Source organism: Sinohyriopsis cumingii, chromosome 16 (assembly GCF_028554795.1).
Source record: "Sinohyriopsis cumingii isolate HCF-2022 chromosome 16, ASM2855479v2, whole genome shotgun sequence".
NCBI lineage: Eukaryota > Metazoa > Mollusca > Bivalvia > Unionida > Unionidae > Sinohyriopsis > Sinohyriopsis cumingii.
In genome coordinates, this window is record NC_142976.1 from 41,856,058 (window position 1) to 41,876,766 (window position 20,709).

General features: G+C 35.4%; 1 protein-coding gene across 9 annotated transcripts in view; it reads left to right on the forward strand.

Moving 5' to 3' along the window:
• Positions 1 to 20,709, forward strand: part of LOC149780296 (uncharacterized) — a 138,166-nt gene that overhangs the window by 17,912 nt on the left and 99,545 nt on the right. Inside the window, exon 3 of one of the 9 annotated variants that reach the window (XR_016415047.1) lies at positions 10,619 to 11,175. The exons of 7 other annotated variants lie outside the window; for them this stretch is intronic. The gene's annotated coding sequence lies outside the window, so the exon portion shown is untranslated. Of the gene's footprint in view, positions 1 to 264; positions 692 to 10,618; positions 11,176 to 20,709 lie in introns of those variants that run through there. One more of the 9 variants, XR_016415046.1, reaches the window with a different exon arrangement.

Sequence of the window (20,709 nt, forward strand, 5' to 3'; positions counted from 1 at the left end):
AGACGCCCGTTATTACATCATCAGTCATGTGTTGTGTGCTCCAAGGGGGGGGGGGAGAGAGAGACAGAGAGAGAGGGAGAGAGAGAGATGCCATGTTTGGTAGAAATGACAAAAAATATGTCGTTTTGAAACAAAAGGGTAACTTTACTATTAAATTACAATCGTGCTGAATTACAAGCACTGGTAGATGATAGCTCTTTTTAATTATGAGTACCTTTTGGTATTTTAGTACACTTCACAAGTTCCGGTGTTATCTTAAAACAGATCACTTCTATCTTGGCATAATGGGATTGCGGTCTACATGCAAGATCCGAAATTGAAGAGCTTGACAATATGTCAATCTACTCATCTCCGAAATTAAAGATTTGACAGCGGGTGTTCTCCTAAAAAGTAAGAATATTACGTTTTGCAAAAACATATTTTTACGAAGAATTTAACTTAGTTTAAGTTATATTCAAGGCATATATTAGAATGACCTTCGCAAGTCACGAAAATAAACATAGTAGTGGGGTCACGTGTTTAGAATTTTTTTGTTACTCTCAACATACAGACATGTCCTTAGAGCTGGTCAGTGTAGGGATAATATCCAAAAATTGGATAGTTAATCGCGAGATAGCAGAGTCGCTCATTTAGAGACTATTTCGTAGAGTGGGTATTTTAGCTGCAACGGAGTATTGACACTTTTGCACGTTTTGCACACCACGTATGAGGCTCTGTAGGGGACAAAAGTTGTACCAATGAGAAAGTAGCAGTTTAATTGTTTAACCTCAAATATCAATAATTCCAATTTCACATGCTGAATCGTATTGTTGGTGTTGAAAGTTCCGCTTCCTATGTTGTTGTGAGGTTTAACGCCATTTTTCAGCACGATGGGCTTCCTATGTCGAATTTTCATTGTTATCTGTTGAATTACATAGCAGTGATAGTAAATTTCGTTTCCTACGTAGAGTAGAAAGTATGATATTCCATAATGTTAAATATAATCAAAACACAAAAAAATTATTCAAGATTTAAGCGCACTTAATCATCGCCATCTTCCGCTAGTGCTTAAACAAAGAAAATCTCTTCCATTCGTTTCCATTTACAACCTACCACAGTTTGTAGGTTATCTATTTTATGTCCTTGCATAATTAATTTTGGTCCTCCCCCCACCAACAAAACAAAAGTAAAGAACCATCGTCATTTTCTTGTTTTCGACTTTTGGGGTGGGGTGGGGTGAGGGGTGGGTGAGGATGATTGAAGAAACTCTGTATGTTTATTACATTAACTCAAAGGGTTATATGAGCGTGTATTGGTTTTGCAGCATAATGTTGTAAAACGCGATGTACGTAATTTTCTGGCATGCTTGTGGCAACCATTTTCACGTTGTCACACACCTCCAGTACGAAAAACCTGGGCCTTAAAATTATTTCCTTCAAATAAGAGCATGTTACGTTTAACTGTCCTCCAAAAAAGGGCATTTTAAACGCGTACCGTCAGTACACGTTTATTAGACGATTCCATCTTCAAACGCCATAGATTCTGATCTGCAAATCATAATGCGCCTGCAGATCACGGTTTGCTTTATTCGTTTACTGAATAATCCTAACAAACTGCACAGACAGATCTGCCGGCGCATTATGCGAAGGCAGATCTGGGTATGTGCAGTTTGCTGTTGGACTGGTCTTATAAGCGAGTAAAGACGGTATCTCGCCATCAAAGGGCACTATTTTGCTATGAATTGCATGGGTGGATCGAGAATTATAGTTTAGGAGGGCTTCTGTATTTTAAGTGTATCAACGGCATAATGTGAACCGTCTAACTGAAAAGAACACTTGCTATTGGAAACATGCCGGCTGCTTCTAGCTCATAAGTGAAGTGTGTGTGTGTGTGTGTGTGTGTGTGTGTGTGTGTGTGTGTGTGTGAGAGAGAGGTCGCTGGCTCTGCCATCCCATTTGAATTGTATTATTATTATTATTATTATTGTTGCAGCTGCTGAATGAAGAAATCTTCATAGGAGAAGTTATTTTGTAAAATTCCAAAATAATCGAATGTTTCATATGTAGTTCATCCATTTCAAAGAAAATTCATGTTTACGTTTGTGAGAAATGTAAGGGACACTTTGCAACTGAACAAACGGCAAGTTGGTGTGCAGAAAACGGCTTGCACAATGTTAAAAACGGTTTTGCGCAGGGAAGAAAAATGGCATAGAAAAGCCTGTTGCGGCGATATTCTAAAATAACTGGGTGTGAGGATAGGGGAGATAATACATTTATGACAGAGATGGAACACTGCTATACGGATTTGTTGTGCACAATTCAAGTCACTGATTTATTCGTCATAGTTCTTTCATTCATTAAATGGTCATATTTGTTAACTGTATGCTACATTCACCACTATATATAACACTAAACAAATGAAGGCCCGGACCAGTACGTCGAGATCAGGTGATGTAAAGCGTATGACCATGATTGTAATGCCCAACATTATTTTTTCAAAACCTTGGAAGTTAGTTCTCTCCGGAAACAATAAAACAAATCCAAAATATTAGTGAAATATAACGAAATTTATTACAAACAATTCCTACACTCCGTATTAATGATTCAAAACCAGCCTATTCAAATATTTGAAAAAGCAAATTTACTTAATAATTATGTTTGCTCTATCTCCTTTATCGATGATCACGCAAGAGAGTTGCTTTTCTTGAAGTTAAGAACCCAACACACACTGAATTAAATCCATTTAACTTAAAGCGACATTTTAGACATAATTAACACACATCAAACCAACATAGCTGCTGGTATACGTGATATTATCAGCTTTTTACTTAAGAAAACGAAATTTTCAATTGCCAAACAATATTAATACTTTTAAATAAGTCATTCAATTTACGAAAATGTTTACATCGGTAGAAAATATTTAATTTGTGCCAGTATTCAAGAAAGATGGCAAATTCCTTCTGAGTAACATTAGCAAACTTTTCCATGAAAATTGTTTTCTTTACAAACATATCTCTGGTTTTATACTTGGTCATTTAACCACATATCAGGTCATTGGCATCTATCATACCATTTACAATGGCATTGACTGATGTTAAACTTCATGTATTATACTCTGTGACATATCCGAAGTCTTTGAAAGGGTGTGGCAGTGGGGAACAATACATCAACCGAAAAGCTACTGAAGTAACGGAAATGTATTACAACGGATAATTAGTTAATAAGACGCATAGGGTCATGGTTGGAAACGAATTCACAAACCTTGGACAACTCACTGAAGGTGTATCTCAAGGATCATTATTAGGACCCATTCTTTTTCCTATAGGCTTTAATGATATAGCGGAAAGAATAAAGTCAAGGGTAATAATATTTGCAGACGATTCATGTTTACAATGCATATTGCCTGGTCCACTTTTCATTCAAATCGTATTAAACGATGATCTTCAAAACGTATCGGATTCGACAAATCTTTGGCTTATTAATTTTAATTCATGCAACACTGTTTGCATCCATTTCACCAACAAGGAGCTGGAATACACATCAGACCTTCAATTTTCGGGTGAAAAGATTCTTCTTGTTACATCACATCGACATCTGGAATTATGTTATCATCCATTAACTCTTGGAGCAACCATTTTGATTCAATAATTCATACTCTATGCATGCGAATAGGACAGTTGAGGAGGATTATATATATATATATATATATATATATATATATATATATATATATATATATATATATATATATATATATATATATATATATACTGAATAAAATTGATTTAACACTCCTTTGGCCAATTCTGAAACGTGTATTTGAAATAGGGTCTTCTGGTATAACTTAGATTCTGAAAAATTTGAAAATTTACAACTTGAATCAAACACAATAGTTTGTGGCTGAAAAACGTTTCGAGCAGAGAAACACTTTAGTTTGAAACAGGATGGCCTACTCTCACAGAAAGGTGAAAAATTACTCCCTGTTATGTATATTCGATTTAATTTATATCTGATTTAATTGTGTAAAGTTTTAAAATCTTTTTATTTTTAATTTTATTATATGTCAAAAAAATGTAGTTTTGTTTACTAAGAACTGGATACTTTTCCAGAAAATAGCTTGACCTTGACTGTTCATTGGTAAAGCTGACCTAGTTCCCGACTGAATTCAAAGTAAATAACAGTCACGTGAACAAGTTCTTTTTTAATTTATTTTTATTGTGGGAATAATAAGGATGAGATCGAGGATGTATTGGATTCGTCACCCTCGACTTGTAAATAGTTTTCTTAGTGAAGTAAACAACTTTTTAAAATTTTTATTCTTAGAGTAAAATGATTGCTTTATTTGTCAAGGCCATGTTGAGAGTACGTGATGTAAACATGTTGCGTCAGTTTGGAGTTATTTACTGTTTATTCGAATAATTTGGATTGAAAAGGATTAATTCGGATTAAACCGGATATGACGCAAATGCAGTTCGCTGAATTATGATTTATTGAGGCGTAATCTTCTCGCCAATCATTCCTGTTCAATAGAAAACGACCGCCATCTTCTTGTTGAATGCAGACTATTTAACACCGAGAGAAATGAGCTTTATCGCAGATTATCATTATTTGACATTAACATAGATACGGATACACTTTTATTTGAACATACACATATAAACATTTTGCTACAAAAGGAAATGCAGAAATTAATTACTTATACAAAGATATGATTACTTTTATTCCATTATATCTACACTTGAAATTGATTCATCTCATTTCATTGCATGTATGAACATCACCTGTCTGGACTTTTCCACAACTTTTGCCTGAATGCTGTTTAATTGATTATTAACGTTTATAACGGGGATTAACTTGTAAGACGAAGACGTTTTATCAGTCCTTGTGCCCTGTAGCCATACATGTCAGCTTCGTGCAATAAGATATGTTAAACAAAAATGTCCAAAGATGGAAAGATCATGTTGCAGCATTGTCTCACATCTATAATATTGCATCCAGCTTATGAATAAAATCCATCAAGGTGTTAAGCATATAGAAGTGAATGAAAAAACTTTTAATTAAAACCTTAATGCACACTTTCTATATGAGTGTGACCCAAAGAGCAAAGGGGTAAGAGTACGTATTGCAGAATGAAATTGGCTTCATAGCGATTTGCCCAAGGAGGAACAAACCATGATCCTAAGGTCAAATGGCAAATGCCAACAAATGAACTGTCTTAGCTTCGTTATGACTCATGAACAAATCCATCAGGGAGGTTAGGCGATAGAAGCAAATGAAAACATTTCAATCAATACCTTATTGTAAACTTAATACGACTGTGACCTTGTCTCTAAGGTCATATGAGTGAGCAAGCATGTCACAAAATAAATTGTCTAGTTTATCATAATGAATGTCAGGTACGATGATAATCTATCTAGGAGTTTAGAAAATATTAGCAAATGACATCCCCCAAAAATAAAAAAATAACGAAAATCTTAAAGCATTTTTTCTGAAACCTGCGTATAAAAGAAAGAATTGTTTTTGAGTCACAACAATCCATGCCAAGTACGATGAGAGTCTACAAAGGAATTAGGAAATGTACACAAATTATCAATTGTAAGAAAAAAACTTAACTGTTTGCAATGCAGATGAAGCTGTCGTTAAGTGACTCTTAGTCTCGCTTTCCACTAACATCATAGGTGCCCGCACATAAGGGTAAGTGCCGCCCCCTTCATCGATTTCATTGCTTAATATGTTTTGGCCGACATCCGTAAAACATGATGGCTGACTATTACATGTTTGCCACCACCTCCCAAAATAATTCTGCGGGCGCCTTGGACTAACATGGACCCGAAATAAAAACATGAGTGAAGTAATGAAAAGTTATAATTAAGGTTATAGCGACCTACTTTAGATGATGCATACAAAGTTGCATTGCTCTGAGGCTAACAATGCAAGTGGAATAGACCTAAGCAAAACGAAACAAACAAACAAATAAAACTATACAGAAAGCAGCCTCTCATTATACGGATTTCAGATATGAAATTTAAAAGAAAAAATATAAATATAATAAAAGTCACTGGAGACTTTGTTTAAGCCGGGGTGGTTGGGTTGGGGAGCAGTAATTTCGCCTAGTCATGGATCAGATAGTCGTCCCATGACAGCATTACAAAATACATGTGATGTAATCAACAGGATATAAAATAAAAAGGTGTAAGAATAAATACAGGAATAAATATAAAATAATGTCTTCCATACATATGGGGATTTCTCAACATAGGAGATTGAACTTGCGATTACCACTCTGTAACTAACGGAGAAAATTTAAAACCTGATCTGGAACTTTTGACACAAGCAATTAAATTACACGCGTGAAACAAGACTTCTCGACAACAATACTGAAATTTTAACCACCGCTGCGCAATTCAAAAGTTAAAATCGAAAAGCTCGACATACGAAATGAAATTTTCAACCACCACTGGGTAATTGAACAAAAACAATTTAAAAACGCAATATATCAAATGGAACTTTTAACGGAAACAATTTGATTCAACATGTGAGACTGGAGTTCTCGACATACAACACTGAAATTATTTCAACTACGGCTGTGTAATTCAATAAATAAAATTACAAAACTTGAAATATGAAATATTTGAAATGGAATAGTCAATTCAGACAATATGACTCAACACGTGATATTGGAATTATGGACCAATGACTAAAATTTCAACTGCAACCTTCTTGTTGGACCAATTTTATGTCTGCTACGGCGCCTCTTACACCAGCGACATTTAAAATGTCCAGTCATATGAAAATCGCCAATGTCCTCCAAGAATTTTGCATGCCTTAAGAAGTCTTGATCTGGTAAATCGGTTACATAGAACATTTCTATGGTTGTGCTGAGATGAAATCTTTGACATTTCCAAAGTCCTGGAATATGTTGCCTATTTGAAATAGTTATTTCGTCCACTTTATCTTTATGGCTCCGAAACTCCCTTTTATCATCACCATTTCAAATACTGAAACCAGTATAATCTACTTCCTAACTTAATAAGCTTTCAAAACGTCGCTACAACTTTTTCCAAAGTTAGCGGCAGCTGACTTGGGCTGCTTGGTCATGTGATTGAAACAGTTAATGCACATAAATAAAAGATCTAATTTTCCTGTGTTTAAGAGACAATTGGCCTCGGCTACTTGGTCACGTGATATTGAAACGCTCAATAAACGTTAAAAAAGATGTGGTTTTTCAAGGCAACAAGAAATTACTGCATTTTGGAATGGTCCTTTGTCTTTTATGGGAAGTAAAGAACGATACATAATTCGAAACGTTCATGTTCATCTAACAACAAAAAAAGCATTTTAAATCTTGTTTTTAAAAATGTGTTTACCGTGGATTAAATCAGATATATCCATACGTTTCTAGCTGTGTGGAGTAACATTTATACAATTTTTCAACTGTATCATCGGAGCTCGTTCAATATGACAGTACATTCGAAAAAACTGTACAATTATTTCTTCATACAGCTTGACAAGTATGGATAGATCTATAACATAACAGATGCAGCACAATATAATATCAAATAGACTTTTTTTTAAACCACGGATGTAGTTTTGTTAATAAAAAAATCCATGATTCTACAAAGCAGGTCAATGGTAGCGCTGCCTTTTATTTGCTGCATCAATCCTTTGTTTTTCGTGTGAATCGATTTATAAGTTCATCTGGGAATATCTATAAATGGACTAAGCAATTGATCATCGCCCTTAATCTGTCGAAAACGGAGGCAACCATATTCGATAATATTAATGCTAACGATGACATACATTACAACAAATTATACACCTATCACTTTTGTCAAAGAACATAAACACCTTGGGATTATATTTTTGAAATGACGTTAACAAGAGTCAGCACATCGATGATCTCATTTTAAAGTTTCTAAAATGGTTGCCACTATGAAAAAACTTCTGTTCAAATAAAGTAGATTCTCTTTAAATAAAATGTATATAGCCTTGCTAGACCATTACTCGAATATAAAATCTCCAAAGGGAAACTGAAATATTAGTAACATGGCTGTCAAAACAAGCTCAAGATCAGAATGTATGTACAGTGAATCTGGCTGGCAGGTTTAAGAGTATGGAGACAGACTCATAAACTACATAGAAATAGTTTTAAAATTGTAATTGGTTTTTTTAAATATAATTTGGATCAATGTGTATTCTATGTTGCAAAACGTCGCAACATCCCAATTTACCATCTGCGACCGTAGGGCAGATGGGTCATTATGAGATCAATGGGAATTAACATTAAAGCTGCTATACTGAACGTGTGGGAGTATGGGCAATAATTATTTGACATTAATCCATAGGATTAGCATTATAGGCTGTTATGGGGTCAAGGGGAAATGTAATGTTAAAATGTCCACAGGAGGAACATGGCATTTTCATTTCATGCCATAATTTTTTCTTTTGTTTTGGGTACAAGAAATGGCACTAGGGTTCACGAGAAAATATAATATTAAAACGGCAGCTACTAACCAATGCACCTTTTAACTGACCAGTACAAAAAAACTGACCAACACCCATCCAGCAACTGACCCACAACTACACCTACTTAGTAAAAGAGTGATTTGCTCATTCGCAAACATACTACCAGCAGTGAATATGGTAGGAACATGCACACAATGTGCGTAAAAACATACCTGCATGTTATCATACATGGCGTATAGGAAAGAAAATAATGGATGTTATTACGCATATACACACATACACAGACATAATATCAGCAGTGAGCATGATTATACAAACACTGTATGCATGAAAACGGATACTATCATGCATGGAGTGTAAGGCTTGCCTACATATACACAACATACTATCATACTATCACACATGATGGGAAGAGTGTTCACTCAAAGACAAACAAACGTACTAATACACTTTCACACATGATGGGAAGAGCGTTCATTCAAGACAAACAAACGTACTAATATACTTTCACACATGATGGGAAGAACGTTCACTCAAAGGCAAACAAACATACTAATATACTTTCACACATGATGGGAAGAGCGTTCACTCAAAGACAAACAAACGTACTAATATACTTTCACACATGATGGGAAGAGTATGAAGAGGGGATTTAAGTTTGAATTATGAAAGACATTCAAAACATAGACAGGAAGATAAAACTCACATTCAAGCATACCAATTTTGGCAATGACTGAATAGTATATCTGTTTAGTTTAGGATATGAGTGCCCCATTAAAGGGCCGTTGATTGCTCTCCTGGATCCTAGATTTTATCGAAGACAACCACACCTCTAGAAGTGGGCTCTACAGCAAGGGCACATCTAGCTGTATACTGGACTAAATAGGGTTCTGAAGGTGAAATAAAACGGAGTTTTTAGTGTGTGTGTGTGATTTAGATTTTTAACGAAGCTTTAACAACTTTCCAGTCATATCGCTACAATGTCTGCATTGTGGTAGTTAAAGTGATGTCTGCAGCATGACGTCCCACCCAGTCACATTATCCTGACATCAGGTCGACCAGTCCTAACACTAACCTCTTAATGCTGAGCGCCTAGCGAGGCAGCTATTAGTACCATTATTAGAAGTCTTTGGTATGTCTCGGCCGGGGTTCGAACCCACGACCTGTCGCATCCGGGGCGGACGCTCTAACCACTAGGCCACCGGAGCGGTCAGTTAGTTTCACTGACGTTATGCATATTTGGTGTTTTCATTTATATAAGAACAGTCACTACATGTTGTTACGTTACAATTACACAGAAATTTGCTTTTAACGAACAGGCAATAACTGATTCAGTATGTTCGTAACAAGCAGGTGTATACTATTTAGCACTTGTATAACATTCTAGAAATATTTCTATGTAAATGTGTTACTCAAATGCCTTTTCTGGTAAGGCTGGTCTTTTAAACAGCAGGCCTACCAAAAAAATGGGATTATAAAAGACAGTTCAAAGTTAGAACGTAGAAACAATGTACTGTATCGTCAAAAGAGCACACGTGCCGTTTGTAATTAAGTATATACGTGCTTTTCCATATGGTTCAGTGTCGTTATCTATTCGTTCCGTGCGTGATGAAATTTCCGATGTGCAGGACAGAAACTTGCATGACATTTGATTGATTAGTTGAATTAACGTAGTTGTCGTACGATTCTACATGTACCACGGGCATGACATGTGTTGACATAGTTCGCTTTTATAGGCTGCCGATGCTTGCAACTGTCAGACGAGTGAAGTCATTGCGAAATAAGCACGCGAATTTAAATGAATTGTCTGTGGTTGAACAGGCGTGATAGGTCGAGGTCTGGAAATAAAATTGGTGGTATGCATATATTTGTGAAATCGGCTGACATTTTTATAGAACATCGCCTGTAGAGCCCACGTGTTGTTGCATGCAATTGAATATACACGTGTGTGCGTTTGTTGGTTGTACAATACCGCTATACATTCATCATGTGCATCATGTAAATTGCTCATGTACAGGACATTAAATTATACGACAGCTGGAGAGAGAGAGAGAGAGAGAGAGAGAGAGAGAGAGAGCTCTTATAAGCTATCAAGGCTTATAGTTGGCAGATGAATTAATTCATTTTGCAGCCAACACGTGGATTTAAATCACGTGTTGTTTCTATTTCAAAAGGCATTGGAGATCAAAGCCTGGAAATACCATTAGTACCAGGAGCAGGTAGAGAAATATCGGTGTCCGTGGGAGTGGCCATGACAAGAAGGCAAGGGGTCTGAAGAACCTGGATCTGTAGCGTTTCTAGGGCATAATGCTAACTATATGGACCTACTAGCAACTGTAAGAAACCTTACTCCTGAAGCGTTGCGGTTGTTTCGCGATCTTTGTTTTCTTGACAGTGTGGGTGTGTGAAATCGGTTTATATATTTATGGATCACAAATATTTATGGATCACAAATGGCGATTAATAAACGGAGAACATGAACTGTGCCTTTAGTACGGCTTTGTCGTTTCAAGTTAGAGATATAGCTACTAAATAGCATTAAAAATAAGTTTTGTTTTAAAACATAATCAAGAAAGAAATAAAAGAATGGAAACAAAGGCAAGAAGGAGCGGAAATAAGTAATGAGAATAACATGCATTAAAATAAGAAGAAAAAGAAAGGATTCAAGAAAAAGTATCTATCTATCTATCTATCTGTCTGACCGCTCTGCTGGCCTAAGTAGTTAGAGCGTCCGCCTCGGATGCGGGAGGTCGCGGGTTTGAACCCCGGCCTAGACATAAGAAAGACTTACAAAAATGGTACTAGCAGCTGTCTCACTTGTCGCTCAGCATTAAGAAGTTAGTGGTCGGCCTGGTGTCAGGATAATGTGACTGGGTGGGACATCATGCTACATGTCCCCGGCATGAATACCCACTGGTAGACATCACTATAAGCTGCCATACTGCAGACATCGTAGCGATATGACTAGAAATTATTGAAGCTACATTAAAAATCCAAATCACACACACACACACACACATCTATCTACCTACCTACCTACCAACCTACCTACCTACCTACCTACCTATCTATCTATCTATCTATCTAGCTACCTACCTACCTACCTATCTATCTATCTATCTATCTATCTATCTATCTACCTACCTACCTACCTACCTACCTACCAGCCTATCTATCTATCTATCTATCTATCTATCTATCTATCTATCTATCTATCTATGCAGAAGCGGGTGAATCTATATATGCACTCCTTTGGAACATTTGCAGAATATTTTCATTCTCTAACGGATTTTGACAATTCATTGACCTTCGACATAGAATATACATCACCATCTTTCTAGTCTACAGCTACCTATGTGGAATGTACTTAAAGTCTATATACATTTGCTACTATCTCTGGATAGCCCAATGTAGTACGACATCGCATATTCATACCTTTTAATAAAAAAAAAGTTAAAGCGGAAACTTTTGCTGAGGTTAAATACAAACAAGGCAAGCGCTTGGTGAATTTAACAAAAATATTAATGCTTTTTTATAGGACGCCTGCCCTTATTATATCCATTGTCAGTTAAAAATTATATCATCTTGATGTTGAGGTTAAAATGAGTCCCCTTTAAAATAACCTCCCTTCCTTCTCCCCGCTCTAATTAAATGGTCGATCCCTAAGGTATACCAGAATATACCTGGGCTGGCAATTTCGTAAGATTAAGCACCTGAGAAAACTTCACGCACTACAGTGCCCGTTGAGAAGATAAGGGGATTTAAACTAAATGGAAAAATATATTAATAGCATGTTACTTAAAGTGTCTATGCCGCCAATCCAAATAAAATAATAAAGATAACGACAGTATATAGGTTCATATATAAGAGAGAAACACATGAAATTGCAAAGAACTCATTAAATCACTGTATCATTAAATGTGATAGCAAAGTACAGATAGGTACATCAGTGCCATGTAGATTTAGTTACGTCTGTGCCAGATACATTAAGCTAGGTCATTGCCGAACTGTGTTTAATTTATTGGGCTAGAAAAGTAAGCAACTTATATCCCTCGTTCGAATGAAAAACGTAATGAAAAGACAAGGCGTTATCAATCACTTCTATAATGCGCTCCGTGTTTCTTTCTTCTGTTAATTACATAACCCTTTATTCTTTCTACGTAGGAACTCGTTGTAATGAAAATCTGTCAGGCATGGTGAATGCTGTCCCCTACGTCTGTGGCCTACAACTCGTTCATTATAATAAATTAATAAATTCCAGGTAATAGGCAACATTAAAGTCAGGTGTATATATGTGTGTGTGTGTGTGTGTGTGTGTGTGTGTGTGTAAATAGACAAAATAGCTAGCCCCATTTATTATTGTTGCACAACTTTTATTTTTACATCTCTTGCAAGTTCGTCCTAATGATTCTAATATGTCGGAGTCTAGAAGTTTTCTGAGATTTATGTTTAATATTTGTTTGGTATGTATAAGCTGTATATTCCCCCGACGAAGAAATAGTTTAACTCTCAACAAGGTAGGAAGTGTTTATAGACACGCTAATATGCACTTACACGCAGAGCATCACACAGAAGAGGGGTTTTATGTTTTAATTGTAAACAACATAGACATAGACAAACACAGACTTACACAAAACATGCACGAGCAAGAGCAATATTTCTTTGTCAAATGTGATTAGTAATTCTCTTTTCTAGAAAGGTGTGTGGCTCAGAATAATCCCGTTCCTCTCGGGTAAGGCACTGCAGGCTGCACATCTTTATCCTTCACATTTTTCCTCTACTTTGTTTTGATGGAGACCACAGGCCCAAAACTAGGCTTGTTTGTCGCCTTCTCCTAGTGTTCTTCCTCCTGGATCCACTCGTGGAGGCCCGGTGGAATTTACCCCAGATTTTCATCCGTATGATGTTGAGTTTTTTTTCTTCTCCTACTCCTTGATCCTCATCTCCGTCGCCCACCGGGTTTTAATTTTGACTATTTCCTCATCCATCACTTCTAAGGATCAGTACAGTTCTTGGAATTTGTCTTTGACTTCTGAAGATTGACACGAAGTTGGATAGCAGCTAGCTTCTTGTTTCAGTTTTTGGAAATGACGTAGACGAAAATAAATTTCTTTCTTGGAGTCTTCGTTCTTTTAGAATTGTTTCTTGCTAAGAAAGTGTCAAATTTTATATAATTTTAGCAAGCGGTATCAGCGATCCAGTGCATGAAAGTTTTCGACAATTACTAACATTCCTGTCATAGCGCGCTTTTCTTCGTGGCAACAAGGATGGTCTTGTTTGCATTCAGCATACGTACGACATAAAGAAAACATTAGTTTTCTTTGCCAATGATGTGGTAAGACAGGATTGTAAAAGCTAGTTGGAGGTAAGATTTTGTATTTGGTCAAACATTCGTTCTGATGAATGTGTTCCACGTCGATGAGATATATGAGATCAAGCATATTTGCAAACCCAAAGACACAAGGAATCGATATATTTCTTCTCCCTTGAGGTTCGACCACATTGTAAAGCAAGTGCGTTGCATTGATCCATCCTCCGAACAAACTAGATTGAAAAGTTCGATATCTACCATGTCGTAATTTATGGAAATGCGTCTGAATTCTGGATGGGTTTTGAAATGTCGGATGTAAATCGTATTTCAACATTTCTATCACTTTTTATTTCTGTCTTTCAAACCTCAAGCGTTCAGCGTTCGAAGTATGTTTGCTTGTACATGGTGAACTACGAGAAAGGAATTTTAAGATTTTGGTGAGGAAAACTAGTATGTCAACTGTGAAATAACATTCTTACACTAGCTGATGTTTTTCTAAATCCCATCCATCCACAGAAGACTTCAAATTTTCCTTTCTCAGCCGTTTCTAGTATATTGTATTCACGGCTGACCGCAAGATCAGATTGAGGGGTTTTGATGCGTAGTTTGTTCTCATGCCTGAACATGTTTCTGTAGACTAATCCAAACGGTTTAGTGATGGTAGAAACTCCCTTTAAAGAATCGATACATCCGTGATCCTGAAATAAGTGTTGAAATTTCCCACAGCAGCGGCGTAAAATGTGCAAATCAGATCGACGATATGTGTTTATATTTCTTCTTGAAAGTCAAAAGGGTTTGACGAGTGAATTTGGTACGAACGTTTCCTGTTCCAAATATTGGTTTCACAAATATATTCATTCAGCTTTAAGGCGGTGAAGCAGAAAATGGAAGTGTCAAAAGAGAACGCCCTACTCGTCAGCCTTGCTGAGAGTCCTTCGAAAGTATACTTCAGCTATTATCACAGACTGAAGATAAGATATTTGTTATGACTGCCTCTAAAAAGGACATTGGGCTACAAAATGTCTACAATGCCAGTAAATAAAAGACAGGAGAAAAGAGAGACAAAGATATATGTTGTCAATGTAAGGAAAACGGACCTTGGTCTACATAATGTCCCAAGGAAACAAAGTAAAAGGTGACGGGGGAAGAGGTGATTCAATTAGAAACAGATAAAGAAGCCCATTCCCACAAGAAATTCAAGAAGCCTAAACAACTAAAAGGAAGTGAAGAGGCAGAAGCCATGAGAGTAAAAATTTTAAACGATACAGACAGTGAAATAATGAAGAAAATACACTTTTATGATGTGTTATTAAAGTGTTCCATTGTGATTCTGATCGAAAGAGACTTTTCCAAAAAAGAAAACATAAGTGTCTCTTTCTCTTGATTTTTTAACTTTAGCATGTGTAAGATACGGACACCATCTCACACATGCACGCCATTAAATCATGGGGAAGGGATTTAAATTTTACTTGATTCGGCAATCATCGTGTAGTAACTCTTTACTAAGAGATATATGTGGCCCTGAAAAGGCCTACGGCGTTTGTTAATCACTGAAAGACGTATGGATTCCCACGGCTAAGATCTACTCGTTCTACTTTTGATGTTTCTGTCTTGATAGTGGTAATAACTGCTCGTGTTGCTGCTGCTGTTGGCATTTAAGATGTGGTGAGGGTGAATGTATTGATGTAAGGTTTATAAATCTTGATCTCTTTCTTTTGGGTTTAGCTAAAGAAATCTGATACATTTGTCTCAGATGCTTTACCTCCGCTTGAATGTCCTATAAAACATGGTCACCGTTATAGTGTTCGTTCCCTTCCCTCCCTCCATGACAATTCAAGGGATTCCTCTTGTGTTCTTCTTCTTCTTGTTTACCTTTTTTCCTCTTTTGCTGTTGTTGAATAAATACTTCTTTTGTTTCTTTATATCGCTGCAAACATTTCTCGAATTCTTTCTCCTCTTTCTGAAACCATTTAACAATAGTAATGATGGAGAAGGAAGTGGATAGCTAGTACAACCTTTGCAGGTAAACATTATTGAGGAGGCGACAGGAAATCGGCCAAATCTAAATTGAAGTCACCAGGAAAAAAGAACTGCAACTGCTAATCGTAGTCATGGTACTATCACTTTTAACATACGACGTATCGACAGCAGGCGCACCACAATGCATTGTCTTCATGTCATCAGCAATATGTATGGTACTCAAACTGTTTCGTAATGGTAGAATGTAGGAACGCTCATGCTCCCATATAAAGAAAGTGACCCCACGGGTCAGCTCCCTCCTGGCTAGAAGATGGACCCCTTAGGCTTCTCAAGGATCTATATTAGGGCTTCTACTATTTATCAATGACATAGCCTTGTATCACTCTAACTCTAACACATATCTTTTCGCTGACGACTCTACATTACATTTATCTGGTGAATCTCTAGACTCCATTAAAAATAAACTTCAAATCGACCTCAACAATATATCAGTTTTGTGTCATCTAAGCAAAATGCATACTAACATGTCTAAAACGAAATGTCTGACAATTGGAATAAGGCAGCGTCTATCTAATGACATTGATTTACTTCTACGTCGAAATGGCTTAGATGTATATATTGTGTACACACACAGACACACACACACAGACACACACACACACACACATATATATATATATATATATATATATATATATATATATATATATATATATATATATATATATATATATATATATATATATATATATATATATATATATATATATATAGTACGACTTATGCTGAAATGTATGTACCTGTGTATTGAATATTGTTCATATTTGTATCTTTCCCAGTATAGTCACACATAGTCATTCATGTTAAGTATGTATGAATGATTGTGCGACGATACCTGGTTATGTTCATGGTCTTGTATTTGTATTTAGTGTATTTTTTATATTTGTAAAAAAATTTTTTATTAACATAGCCTATTACAAAAAATGAGGACCACATGGCAGATGGGTCAGCCATAACCTAGTTATTATTATTATTATTATTATTTATGCATGTATGCATGTAAGTGTTTGTGTACGCCTATGTGTTTACAATTTAAACTTAAAACTCCTTTACCCGTTCTTTATATCGTTTGAAAGTATGTTTGTAAGGGTATTTTAGCGTGTCAACAAACACTTCCTCCCCTTGTGCGTCATATTATGTTTGTATCTATGTGTGAAAGTGTTTAATACTCATACCTTTTTGTTCGATAGTAGGGAAGTGTTTTCTGGATAGTAAAATGTCCTGTTTTATGCTTCTTTTTGTTTACCACTGTATTTTGGATACCTCAAAAATATAATCTCTTCACAGAATTAAAGCATATATGGTGATCTAAATGATGACCTGCTAAATGCAAATCTGAGAACACATCAGTGATATTTTAGTTTGTTTGATAAATAATTATTAGAGTAACCAGTCACTCAGCATTCAAGCTTGACCCTCTAATATCATCATCAAATACATAAATTCTTATATCGGGTGTTACTTGTATTTAGTTGTAAATCAGTCGCCACAGGACAACTTATTTAATAGCCAAACCACATTACGAATCAAATCTATGTTCTTAATAGTAGCTGTGGCTTTATTAATATGTGGACTTTCAGAAGCTTAATACATTCATAACAGTCTTTGACTGGATACACATTTATAGTTTGGATTAGACTAAAATACCAACGATACACCAAATATATTTGATTCTGCCTTATTAGGTATGGCGTACAGACGCATCCCTACCAAACTAATAACCTTTCGACCTTCCGACAAAGCTTGGTATGATAGCGTCCTAGAAAGATATTCAAGAAAAAGAGATCGACTGAAAACGAAAGCGATGACAACAAATAACGTTGGAGGGTGGGCTTAATGTAAAACGATCATAAAAGAAAGGTAAGCAATCCAAAAATAATTTACAAAGTCAGCGGCGGTTTTAGGGTTGTGCGGGCCCGGTGAAAAATGATGTCAATGGGAACCAAAATTCTTAATTTCCGTATCATTGTAGAAAGTCGGAAATTTTCATAGAAAAATACAGTTATATTTTCAAAATCAAATTTATTTTTTTAAATAACCTACATTATTTATAATCTGTTTGATACAAACTCCAAAATGTTCGTGTCCCCCTAGCTAAGGCGGCTAATGACGAAGCAAAATGTTTTAGAGACTGCCAAAATATAGACCCCTCAGATCCAATTCAGAATGTTTGTGGAGACTTACGCAACACTTAGTTAAATAAAATTTAGTCTGTAGTATAAATTATTAATATTATTCATGTAATATGATGGCACGTTAAACACTGCATTCTCCGCTTTAAAGAAGTCTGAGTATTTAACTTCGTTTTCACGTCAATTTCTAAAATTAACGATGGCATTGTAGTTCTTCCGCTTAATAAGAGCGTTTTCCTCTTTCTTTGGAGAAAAGCAGTTGTACTACCATTAATAAGAAAGATAACAGAAATTATTCAAACAGTTACAGAATTATATATTTTACTTAGCTATGTAGGTAAAAACCATGGAAAGGATCGTTTTAAAAATCGTATTCAATTTACTTGCATGACAGCGATCTTATTTGCAAATATCAAACGGGCTTCCATCCAAAATACTGAGGAGTATGCCCATTGATAGATACGTATAGCGGTATTTATGAAGCACTCGATAGGAAAGAAAATATGCTTGGAATCTTTTGCGGTCTGTGTAAGGCATTTGGTCGTGTTTGACATAGATGTCCTATTTATGGACTTAAAAGCTATGGCACTGAATCAGATCTGATGAATTGGCCGATCAGTTGTCTCTCCGGCAGATAACAAACTGATTGTAAAACCGCAGAACGAACAGCACGGCCGGTTTCAGCTAGGGTGCTACAGGGTTCAGTTATAGGACTGCTCTTATTTTTTGTATATATCATTGATATTGCTGATGATCTACTTAGCCTCGTCAGACTCTTTGCTTACGAGTTACGACAGTTTCTTTCTCACGTTTCTAGAAGTATACGAGATATCCAAGATTTATTTATGATATGTTTGTCATCAGTATTAAACCACAATTTTGTTTTTGTATAAAATTCCATAAATTAAAATACTTTTTAACTTTTCCAAAAGTTCTATGTCAAATACAAGTTGACCAGGAATATTATAGCTTTTCTGGACAGTGCAGTGCTTATAGGTTACTGCATTTGTATGGATAAATATGAACGAGTTTTTTTCTTCGGAATAATACTGCACGACCTTTGGGAGGGAAATATTATTCCGAGAAAACGAGTTCATATTTTTCCATACAACTGCAGTAACCTTTCTATTATAAATTCATTTACTTATTCTACATAAGGCTTAATTATATTAAAAACATACAAGACAAGAAACAAAGTAATTGAATTTATGCTGTGCAATCTAAATCAATCTAGTATTTTGTCTATCCTTGAATTAGTTTGGACTTATCGATATGCGAACTTATGCATAGTAGTGCTAATATCAAAGATGAAATAATTATACTACATAGTCGGTATACTTCTGCTTTCGCTGACAGGGATAAATGATATATGGATTCATAGTTCAATAATAATAGTGTAATATTTATTTAAGTAGTATATCTTTATTCATGTGAGCGAATTAAATGCGATTTCGGAATCATATGCCATTTCCATCCTGATCTAGAATATTGAATTATGTATTAAAATAGTATTAAGAAGAATTTTAAACATATTTTTACACACTTTACACACTTTTCACTTTTTAATATCCTTATATGGGACGGATTGCTCGGATGCTGAATCGAAATATGAATATGTTATTTTATTCGTGATAGGGTCTATTGTTAATACAATTACAAAGACTCACACACAGTGTCGATTGCTCGGGGAATGGGGTGTGGATGTGGTGGTGCTTGTGTTTGGATAAAGATTAACAACCGTTTGACAGTTTTAGAGGAATCGTTTTTAAATCAACTTTTATGCATAGTCGTTTTCTGTACTCTTAGTTTACAAAGTATTTTGACGCCAATTCGAAGCAAGTCATGCTTCATTAAAGTTACAAATGGCGGAGATGTGAACCCTGCCTCTCTTATACAACACAGAGTTACGTGTTTCTGCGTTTAAAAAATGGTGGATACTACAATGTTTTAATTAGAAATAAGAAGCAAAACGGAAACAGTTGTATAGCCGATTGATACAATGGCTATCCAAATATGGAATTTGTTTCAACCTTTCTCTGAGTAGTTCGTATATATATATATATATATATATATATATATATATATATATATATATATATATATATATATATATATATATAGAGAGAGAGAGAGAGAGAGAGAGAGAGAGAGAGATTATATACCAAACATGCTCCGAAGTTTACAAAATGAAACTCACTCTTGGACACCACACATGTAAACAAACGTTACTTAAGAAAGCAGTAGGATTAGGTAGACCTTATTTATCACGGTAATTTAAATTTGTCATTTTGTGAACTAGTTGACCCCATCTGACCACAATGCATCACAGCGGGTTTGTCTTTACTGGTAAGGAAGTAGGTGAATCAACGTCAGAGATACGCGAACGGCGTCTGGTCACATAACTTTATCAAAGATTAATTTCCATGCCTGAAATGTAAGGCAGTTTCTTTTAATTTGTTCTAGCTCACAGAGTACTCGCAGGTACAACTTTTGTAGGCACACACAATCAAGCGTTGCATGGCATGATGAGAAATATTATATTTTTACATGTGAAAATATAAGGATATAAATTTACCCCATGTGAAAATTGAGGAATGAAAACAGGAAATTTGTTTCGCCAATAAGTCTCCATATTTCACTCTTAAGTATTTATATATATATATATATATATATATATATATATATATATATATATATATATATATATATATATATATATATATATATATATATATATATATATATATATATATATATATATATATATTTCTGTGTATGTTTA